Raw genomic sequence first — 11,578 nt, 5'->3', positions numbered from 1 at the left:
CCTACCCTACCCTACCCTACCCTACCTCTCTTACACAACACTCCCCCCCCCTTCCCCTCTTAACACAAACACATGCTAGCAACTACACCCAGAAACTTACACCCAACAAAATCAAATGAATCAACACAACACACTTACAGACACAAATATATAAATTAGGTTGTAGAGGAAGCTAGGAGGAGGGAGTTGAGGCCAAGTTTCTATCACTCTCAGAAACAAAAAAAAACAGACAGATTCCTACCGTGAGACAGGTCCTGGTTATTTTCCCGTCTACCCCCGTCTTCCCCTGTCTTCCCCCGTTTATCCCGTCTCTTCTGTTGTTCTTTTCCTTCAACTCTCCTTACTAGATGCTGATATACACCAATTTACTCCTCAAAGGTGGTGGGGGTGTGGGGGGGGAGGAGGGGGCGTCACTAATGGTGCAACTTAGGGGAGAGGGGGAGGAGGGGTCACTCATGGTACAGGAGTGTAAAGTATAAGAGTTTTTTTATTAACACCAATACAGTATTACGTATATAGGTGTTAGTAAGCTCCATTAGGCGACAGTCTTATCAAAATAGTACTTGAAATTAGATACGACAAATAAGAAACTAATGATGTAACAGTAGACATTATTGATCGTAAGTGAATCATTCTGTTCTGGCGTCTCACGAGATATGTAAACAACGAAGTCTGTTTTATTATGGATGTTTTTAAAGGTTATTGAAATAGGTTGTGTAGACGGGTGTAGGTAACATGGTAGGGGTGGAAGTGAGGGGAATAGGGGGGGAGTGTGGGGGGGTGGGGTACAGGGTGGAGGGTGAGGGGGTGGGGGGGGGGGTGGGGGTAGGTGGGGGGATGAGGGGAGAATTAGCTGAGACTGACGGAGAGTAAAAAAACAAGCGGCTCCGTGAAGATGCAAACACTCACTTGAAAGAACCTGTTAAGTCTTGGTGTTGTGGAGTGTGTTTATGTCGGACACACACACACACACACACACACACACACGCACACACACACACACACACACACACACACACACTCACTCACACACTCACACTCCAGGACAACAAATCATAGTTATTTATGTTTTTATTCGTATATTTCATAATTCTGTGAATTATATTTTCACTTATATATAATACAGTGAAATAATCAATTACGAATTACATATAAGCAAGAATTAGGACGTATCTAACCTCCTGGCCACTGAATAAATTGAAGGGAAATTGTATAAAAAAACGATATTTATTTATTTATTAAAAGCTAGTAAAAAAAAATAATGTTGATATTTTTTCTCGATGGTGAAATAAACATGTTTGGAGCTAAAATGTAAACATATAAGAATATTTGCTATTTTGGGTTTTTTTTATAACACCTCTTGACACAAACAAACAAACCAGAGTGCTAGATTCTCTTCCCTCTGACAAAACCCCCCTAAAAAAACGACCACTTATAAAAAACAAAAAAAAAACATTAAAGGTTTCGGTCTCACAGCAGCCAGTTCCCACAGCGATTGTATCCTAAAAAAGTAAGGAGATGACATCTAAGGTCTGGTCACCAGCCTCTCTCTCTCTCTCTCCCTCTCTACCGCTCTCTCTCCCCTCCTCCCTCTCTCTACCTCTCACTCTCACCCTCTCCCTCTTTCTCTCTCTCTCTCACCCTCTCACCCTCTCCCTCTCTCTCTCTTCCTCGTCTTACAGTAAGAGTGATTAGCCGTTAAGTCTTTAGATCTCCGCCACACTCTTCCTTTTGGGTGAGAGTTGGAAACTGTATGAGATACTTGTCTTACACCTACATATATCAAACCTATAATGAATTATCTTTTTATTCATTTTACCTGTTGGTTTTTACCTGAGGAAATTGCCGTCTTGATTAGTCCCGTGTCTGTCAGTCGGGGATATCAATGACTAAAGAAAATTTATTGATAACTGTTGGCTTCTAAATATTTATCAGGTTCACTGTTTTTAACATTGTCAAACATTTACGTAAAACATTAAGGTCTCAACAGATATAATTTTTACTATATGGGAATTAATTATGGATCTCGAATAAAAAAAAATCACCTTGGTATTATTATTTTTTTTTTTTGACGGTGGAAGGAGGGAGAGCAAGGGTCGGGAGTCATACCATTGTGATAAAATCTGGTGTATTTGAATAACTTAAGGTTATCTCAGTATATATGGGTCTTACATATGTAGCAGGTTGTCAAGAGTGAGGTTGGTGGCCCCAGTGACGGATCATGTGTTTTGTTGTGATGTTTTTGTGTCGTCTCTCCCTTAGATGTTACTTACGTTCAGACAGACATCCTTCTCATTACTAAGAGTGTGTAGATAGAAAAGTAATTTTGTTGTAATATTGAATATTATCTTATTTTTTATATAGGTGTGAGTGAGTGAGTGAGTGAGTGAGTGAGTTATATGGCAGGACAATATTCCAAAGATAATCTCGTATTATTTGGGTAAAATTTAATATTATAATTTTACTATATTTTTCTTGTTTAATTCCTTTGCTTCTCTATAATTAAGTAATATTTTCTTCAATAAATTATCATACATCTTAACTTAATCCCAACTTCACCCAAATTACTTAATAAACAACACTTAACATCTTACAGGTTTTAAAATACAGTCAATTCTTCCTTACACATCTAAACCCACTAAACTTATTTACATACGACTTTTATTCAATCAAAGACAATATATCTCACGTTACGAATATACGTATGCATTCACCTGAAGTATATTACACGCGCACACACACACACACACACACACACACGATTAAAATTTACCGGAATAAACTAACGCCCCAATAATAAACTTTCAATATTAACCAAAAAAGGGCAAAAAATATTAACACAAACAAGAAATCAAACGAAGAAAAATAAACAAGCATATTAACCCTTTTACAACACAAACAACATGACATGATTGGGATAATTTCTTAAGATGTGTTAGCGGTCGTAATGAATATGTGCGTGGGGTCTTTTTTGCGTGTAATTTGCTTCTTGTTTGCGTGTAATTTCCGTCTTTATGTTTGCGTGTAATTTGCGTCGTGTTTGCGCGTAATTTGCGTCTTGTTTGCGTGTAATTTGCGTCTTTATGTTTGCGTGTAATTTGCGTCTTTATTTGCGTGTAATTTGCGTCTTGTTTGATTGTAACGTGCGTCTTTATATCACCTTAACATGACTACTTACTAACAAATAACAACAATAACACCAACAACATACTAAAATATTGTCACTGTAAGTACACTACCTACACTGTGATCTTGCCAGCTCAAGCAACACGACCCTACTCACCAACTCGATTCAACCAAACACCACAATTCTCACTCACTACAAACACCACCGCTCGCCTGCCTCTGATTGTACAGTACACTACAGCAATTATCCTCACCTACTAATCCAGGAATCAAACGTCTACTAGTGTTTCCAGACAAACTTTCTCTTATTAAAAAGTAAAAAAGGGAAAATTATTAACACGTTTTGATAAGAACATAGGTGTTACTTTTTCATAGTTGTGTATTTTGGTAAATATATATTTTTATGAATGAATCAGTGAGTGAGTGAGTGAGTTTCTCTATAACTCCTACAGTACTTGAAGAACTGTCCTCTACACAACCTGCAGGTACTTAACTAAGGAGAGGTTATCGCGTGTGTGCTTGGCCTGGTAACGAGGGGCGTGGAATACATGTTTATTTGCAATTCCGTATACGAGCACTTCCCGAGTGTGGCCGTCTGGGTTCATTTATGTATGATGGATATGATCAGGCGAGTGTGTGTGTGTGTGTGTGTGTGTGTGTGTGTGTGTGTGTGTGTTGTTTTTTTGGACACTTTGGCTTGCATGTTGTTTGCTAATGTTGATGTGTATGTTGGTGTGTATGTTGATGTTTATGTTGATGTGTATGTTGACGTGTATGTCGATGAGTATGTTGATGTGTATGTTGGTGTGTATGTTGGTGTTTATGTTGATTGTATGTTGTATGTGTATGTTGATGTGTATGTTGGTGTGTATGTTGATGTTGATGTGTATGTTGACGTGTATGTCGATGAGTATGTTGATGTGTATGTTGGTGTGTATGTTGGTGTTTATGTTGATGTGTATGTTGGTGAGTATGTTGATGTTTATGTTGATGTGTATGTTGGTGTGTATGTTGGTGTGTATGTTGATGTGTATGTTGGTGTTTATTCTCGTGTATGTTGGTGTGTTCTGCTTCCTCCTTCATTCTCTTCTTCACCATCACCTCCTCATCTTCTTCTTCCCCTCTCCCTCTTCCTCTTCTTACTTCAACATCTTCCTCTCCTATCACACTTTTTCTCTCTCTCTCACCCTCTCTTTTTTTCTTGCGTCTCTCACCTCGTCGTAAACGGATGATGGAGGGTGTGGGTGTACGGATGATGGAGGGTGTGGGTGTACGGATGATGGATATGTATACGGATCAGGGAGGTGAAGGTGTTGAGATGATGGAGGTGTAGGTGTACGGATGATGGAGGGTGTGGGTGTACGGATGATGGAGGTGTAGGTGTACGGATGATGAAGGTCTATACGGATGAGGGAGGTGAAGGTGTACAGATAATGGAGGGTGTGGGTGTACGGATGATGGAGGTGTAGGTATATGGATAATGTATGAGTACACGGATGAGGGAGGTGTAATTATACGGATAATTGGCTCACAGGGACTAAATGAATGCCGTGTAAGGTAATGAAAACCGTATGTTAATTTGTATAAGTTATTTCTTTCACCACCAAATTTACTGTCTGTCTCGCTTATTGGCCCACATTACCATTCTCATAAATATTATTCATTTCGAGCTAAAAAAACAACAATTTCTTCATTATTTCTCGATACAGATTTTATTCATTTTAAGTGTATGAATCCTTCTTTCTTTTGTTTGTATTTTATTATTTATTTGCTTATACTTTTGCTTCGTTTTATTGATAGAGGGGAGGGTTGTTGTTGGTTAGTTAGTTATAAAGTGGAATGGGTTGAGAGGCGTTGATTCACGAGAGAGAGAGAGAGAGAGAGAGAGAGAGAGAGAGAGAGAGAGATTAAGTGGATAAAATGAATAGAAAAATGTAAGACACATTCATTCACTCTCACGGTTTGTTACGGTTCAACAGTGGGCGTTAATGGCAGGTGTTAAGCATAATTGAATCACAGGTGTATGTCGTGTTAACTTAATAGGTCCCAACACCTTTTTAAGACCGAAAATTTAACAAGGTAAATTCTCAAACGTGCCTAAAAATCTGTATAAAAATTAAATCATTGGAAAAAAAATCTCAAACGTGCCTAAAAAATCATCGAAAACTCAATCATTGTAAAAATCATAAAAAAAACAAGAAAAAACAATCCTAAAAAAATAAATATTGTAAAAAAAATTTCAAACGTGCTTAAAAATTTGAAAAATAAACAAAATCACTGTAAAAATACTCACAAAAACTAAATCATTGTAAAAAAAAATCCCTACTGTACAATAACCTTCATCAGACATAATCAATCACCCACCAACACTCGGCATTAAACCAAAATTTTCTCAAACTAAACCTTAATTGATATCCTGTGACAAATTTTTTCACCAGACAAATAACCCACCAAGTTGGATTACGGGGGAGAAGAAAAATAACCTGTAATTTCCATCGTTTTTTGTTACACCTTCAAGGATAATCAAGTCTCGTGATTTTAACCTGAGAATGTAGACGGTAATTTAGTCTAACCATGATCTCTAGTGGAAAAAAAGTGGAAAAAAAGTAGGAAAAAAGTGTACACCCGTTAAGGTATGTGGTAAAAACTTGTGGCCTCCCTGATATTTATTCTCATTAGGTGAACAGGGCGAGGGACTAACTGTGTGTCACGTACTGAAGTATTGATTTTCGGATGTGTGGTGTCGGGTCGTGTCGGGTCGTGTAGTGTCATGTACTGTTGCTGTGGTAGTGTTTGTTTACTTATATACACTCATATACACACAAACACATGTACTAAAACACTCACATACAGACACAGACACATACATGAACGCACGCACACACACATAGGCAAAACAAACACACACAAGCACAAAATATTCGCGTGTGCATATCTAACCCCCCCCCCAACACACACACACACACACACTCACACACACACACACACACATAACTGACTGTTATTGTAACTGCAAAATGTGAAAAAAAGAAAATATCACTACTTATTCGTATTATATATGAGAAAGAGAATTCAAGACCCGCAAAAAAGTAATAAATATTTCTACTGATATATGATGAACTATATAACCCGTTAAATTGATATATCTTCTTCAGTATAAGTTTCCCAGCTACATGATTTTTAACTGTTATATGAGGTCAGAGTTTTTTATATGGTCTTGACATTTGGTATATTATTATTATTTTGTAGTTTTTTAGTTTTTCTTCCATTTAATGATTGTTTATTGTGTATTAACCCTTTGACGATGGTTATTTAACCCTTTGACGACGATGATTTAACCCTTTAACGACGATGATCTAACCCTTTGATGACGATGATTTAACCCTTTGACGACGATGATTTAACCCTTTAACGACGATGATCCAACCCTTTGATGACGATGATTTAACCTTTCAGGACTCAAAGGGTGAAAAAGGATTCTGTATATGAAGGGGTTAAGTCATCGTACTCATTGGCCTAAGTCATTGTACTGAAGGGATTAAATCATCATACTCAAGGGATTAAGTCATCATACTCAAGGGGTTAAGTCATCATACTCAAGGGATTAAATCATCATACTCAAGGGGTTAAGTCATCATACTCAAGGGGTTAAGTCATCATACTCAAGGGGTTAAGTCATCATACTCAAGGGATTAAATCATCATACTCAAGGGATTAAGTCATCATACTCAAGGGGTTAAGTCATCATACTCAAGGGGGCTACAGGAAACAAACCACAACTCATATATAACTCATAAGTGGTCATGGTGAATCCTTAATGAATATATTCGAGAAAGTGAAATATCTTTTATCGTTTCCAAAATCAACAATCACACTCCTCGTCCTTCCGTCCCTCCCTTCCCCCTTCCCTCCCTCCTTCCTACCCCTTCCCATCCACTCCCCCTCTCCCCTCTTCCCTCCCAAGCCAAAAGTTCCTCACGTGGAAGAGTAACCCAGCGTGCGGAACAGATCTGAGGTAAACATTATCATCAGAGGAGAATAATAAGCAGCTCGTGAAACCCAAGTGAGAATTCTGTACCGCAAAACGACTACCTTAAGTGTACCATAACCCAAATTGCACCGTATTTTACAGGTTCCATTAATACTGCATTCTTTAACAGCACTACCAACACGGACACTTATATAGTTACTTAAGTTATAAAGGTGTAGAGAAAAAAGTATTGTTATAAACCTCAGTATATGCTAAATGATTGAACGTGGTGAAGATAGCTTAATTTGATTTAGGAGGAATATAGAGGTCATACGCATCGTGGAAGCACAAATTGATGGATATTTTAGGAATAAACTCGTGGTTATTTTGGTATTATATGATTAGTTGATATCTTGGGCTATTAAGTTGTGGGTGATATAACACAAGATGGTGGTTGTTATCATAGGGAGTCAACCCAAATGAAAGCTCGTCTCAGTTACGTTGTCAGATATTATAAAAAATAACCAATTAATCCACATAAGTTAACTTTCCCATTAAAAACCCCATTAAGACACTCATTAAAACTACCAACCCATTAGGACTGAGCCTAATACTTAATAGTTTACATATACAATAGATCAGAGTATATTTTACCAAACAACACAAACAGAGTACAGTATTCTCTTCTCTAAGTCATCAATAAGGGGATAAAAAATAGCATTCCGGGCAGTTGTGAGCGTGAGGAATGTGTGACACCCCGAGGGCCTGATGGTAGAGAGGCACTGAGTATGATGCCTTATAAACTATGCCTCCGTGGCACAATTGGTTAGCGCGTTCGGCTGTTAACCGAAAGGTTGGTGGTTCGAGCCCACCCGGGGGCGAATGCTTTTATGGCGACCTGTGGTGTTAATGGTCAGCATGCTAGACTCTCAAGCGAGCGGACCCATATTCGATCCCTGGGCAGGGCGGAACAGTGGGTAAGTTTCTTTACGCCATTCATAAGGGGATAAAAAATAGCATTCCGGGCAGTTGTGTGAGGAATGTGTGACACCCCGAGGGCCTGATGGTAGAGAGGCACTGAGATGATGCCTTATAAACTATGCCTCCGTGGCACAATTGGTTAGCGCGTTCGGCTGTTAACCGAAAGGTTGGTGGTTCGAGCCCACCCGGGGGCGAATGCTTTTATGGCGACCTGTGGTGTTAATGGTCAGCATGCTAGACTCTCAAGCGAGCGGACCCATATTCGATCCCTGGGCAGGGCGGAACAGTGGGTAAGTTTCTTTACGCCATTCACCTCTGTCTACCCAGCAGTGACCTGTTCTGTTCCATTGTAACTAATAGGAATGGGGCCCAGTTTTGATGGGCCCCAGTGTTCACGGACTCCAGTCTTGACGGACCCCAGTCATGACGGACCCCAGTCATGACGGACCCCAGTATGACGGACCCCAGTGACGGACTCCAGTTGACGGACCCCAGTCATGACGGACCCCAGTCATGACGGACCCCAGTATTGACGGACTCCAGTCTTGACGGACCCCAGTCATGACGGACCCCAGTCATGACGGACCCCAGTCATGACGGACCCCAGTCATGACGGACCCCAGTCATGACGGACCCCAGTTTTGACATAGCCCAGTACAGTCTTGACGGACACTAGTCTAGACAAGCCTCAGTCTAGACACTAATTATAATCTCCCCCAAACCTAATAGGTCTCAATCTTATCACGCAGGTTAGGTTAGGTTAGGTTAGGTTAGGTTAGGTTAGGTTAGGTTAGGTTAGTTTAGTTTAGTTTAGTTTAGGTTAGGTTAGGTTAGGTTAGGTCAGGTCAGGTTAGGTTAGGTTAGGTTAGGTTATGTTAGGTTAGGTTAGGTTAGGTTAGGTTAGGTTAGGTTAGGTTAGGTTAGGTTAGGTTAGGTTAGGTCAGGTCAGGGGCTAAATAGGACTAAATCCCCTTAGACCTTCGATTCTGTAACCCACCAAAAGATGTCCGGCGTCACGCAACAAAAACAAAACTTATGGAAAAAAATGAATTGAAAAAAAAGAGACAATTGGATAACATGAAAGAGAATGGCATCAAGTAAAGACATGACACACACATTGACAACCTAACCTAACCTAACCTCGAACTCAACCGAAGACCTCGTGAAGTTAAAGGAAGGATGGAAGGAAGGGAGGGAAGGAAGGAAGGAAGGAAGGAAGGAAGGAAGGAAGGAAGGAAGGAAGGACACACCCACATAGATACAAACATACATATTTACAGACACACACACACACACACACACACACACACACACACACACACACACATCACATATGCACCTCAAAGGCTCACAGCACATCCATTATAGTGGCCGCTGTTTGCAGAAGAATGTTACAGATTACAGGTCTCCGCGCTGGACCGCCTGTCGCTGTAACAACCTGTGAACGTCATCTGACTGATCGGTTTCATCTGTTATTCCCTTTGGTAGAATGACTGACCCGCTAGCACCTCTTTACCTGAGTGTTGTGTGAGGAGAACTTTTATGGTCTGTCTGTCTGTCTGTCTGTGGTTAGTCGTGTCTGTCTGTCTGTCTGTCTGTGTCTGTCTGTCTGTCTAGTGGTTAATCCTGTCTATCTGTCTAGTGGTTAATCCTCATCTGTTCAGTGGTTAATCCTGTGTCTAGTGGTTCATCCTGTCTGTCTGTCTGTCTGTGGTTAGTCGGCTGTCTGTCTGTCTGTCTGTCTGTGTCTGTCTGTCTGTCTAGTGGTTAACTGTCTATCTGTCTAGTGGTTAATCCTGTCTATCTGTCTAGTGGTTCATCCTGTCTGTCTGTCTGTCTGTGGTTAGTCGTGTCTGTCTGTCTGTCTGTCTGTCTGTCTGTGTCTGTCTGTCTGTCTAGTGGTTAATCCTGTCTATCTGTCTAGTGGTTAATCCTGTCTATCTGTCTACTGGTTCATCCTGTCTGTCTGTCTGTCTGTCTCTACCACTATCCCCACCTCCACTACCACCACCACAACTACCACTATCACTACCACCGCCACAACATGGCCCAGTGTCAGGTGGCAAATCCAGCAGCTGGGAGGTCGTGTGTCAAGGGTGTAGGTGAGGAGGGGGGGTAAGGAGGAGGGAGGGGTAGGGGGTGAGGGGGTGAGGGTGAGGGAGGGAGGGGGTGAGGGAGACCAATAACCAAGCCATATGTCGCCACCAGACCCTCCCTCCCTGCCTCCCTCCCTCCCTTCCCTCCCTCCCTTCCCTCCTGCTCCCATCCTACCTCCCTCCCTCCCCTTCTCTTCCCTCTATCCACCCCCCCTACCCTTCCTTCAACAATATGTCACTATGTCAAATAATGTGTCAATAACTCTATTACATATTAAAATACATTTCTTTTCTCTATATGTATGATGACCTATAAGCTATTAAATTCATTGTACATGAATCTAACCTAACCTAACCTAACCTAACCTAAGAAAAAACAAGTTAAAAAATCATTTATATTCTACAAAAGCTTATAATTTTATACTTTACTATAATAATAAAAAAAAGCAAAACAGACTCTCTCTCTCTCTCTCTCTCTCTCTCTCTCACACCATCAGACTATCTTCACCAGCCTCTCATCACGAACCACTGATTATTAATTAGCCCTTATTAACCTTACGTACCTGGATATTAAACAGGTATTCCCACGAGACCACTATCATTAACAGGTAAATTCCTTCGACATTATATTCGCTCATAAGTGAATCTCCAATCAAGTGAATCTCCAATCATCGGTTCACTTTCACTGAGGTTAAGGCAGCATCATTAGCTTCATTTACTTCATCTACAGTAAATTAGTGGCTTCACTTTGCCTCATTCACATCAATGTAAATTTTAATTATCTGTTATCAGTTCGTCGACTTTATTCTTTCTTTATTAAATCTTTTATACGTGTGCGTGTGTGTGGTGTGTGTGCGTGTGTGTGTGTGTGTGTGTGTGTGTGTGGTGTGGTGTGCGTGTGTGTGTGTGTGTGTGGTGTAGGTGTGAGATTGGATGTGGGGTCTGTCTGTCTGTCTGTCTGTCTGTCTGTCCCTCCAATACATTAAGTTAGGTTAGGTTAGGTTACGTTCGTCATTAACATATTGTACTTTCATCAATATGCCATAACAGCCATTATGCAAACCACCCTACACATCCCGATCAAATTATTAGAAGAAAAAATCAATTAAACCTCTCATTATTATACACAGGATCCCAGGTAACGCCAGGTACATTCTCCTGCTTCAGTACATACATAGAACATATCAATATATCATAGTGGAGAAGCATATCATAAGGGTATGCTCAGGTATAATGTAATATATTCACCACCATTGACTGGTAACAATCGCGTGGTTCGTTTTAATTACATAATTGTCTGCCTAATAAGAGGTCTAATTGGTCTGGGCATTGTAATAACAGTAGCCGGAGCTATATACTTGAAGATGATGCCCTGAAGGTACCCCACATGTTTCACTGGGTAGCT

The 11,578-nt window shown here is 40.4% G+C and overlaps 2 non-coding genes across 2 annotated transcripts; both read left to right on the top strand.

Annotated features, from left to right (window-relative positions):
• The first annotated feature begins 7,903 nt into the window (after positions 1–7,903).
• On the top strand, positions 7,904–7,977 carry Trnan-guu. The gene has a single exon. It is a non-coding gene; the product is annotated as a tRNA-Asn (tRNA).
• A 220-nt stretch (positions 7,978–8,197) lies between these two features.
• Positions 8,198–8,271, top strand: Trnan-guu. The gene has a single exon. It is a non-coding gene; the product is annotated as a tRNA-Asn (tRNA).
• Positions 8,272–11,578: the final 3,307 nt, after the last annotated feature.

Source organism: Homarus americanus, unplaced genomic scaffold (assembly GCF_018991925.1).
Source record: "Homarus americanus isolate GMGI-L3 unplaced genomic scaffold, GMGI_Hamer_2.0 scaffold38488, whole genome shotgun sequence".
In the NCBI taxonomy this organism is placed as follows: domain Eukaryota; kingdom Metazoa; phylum Arthropoda; class Malacostraca; order Decapoda; family Nephropidae; genus Homarus; species Homarus americanus.
The sequence above is the reverse complement of the archived record's forward strand: the minus strand, read 5'-3'. Positions and strand labels throughout refer to the sequence as shown.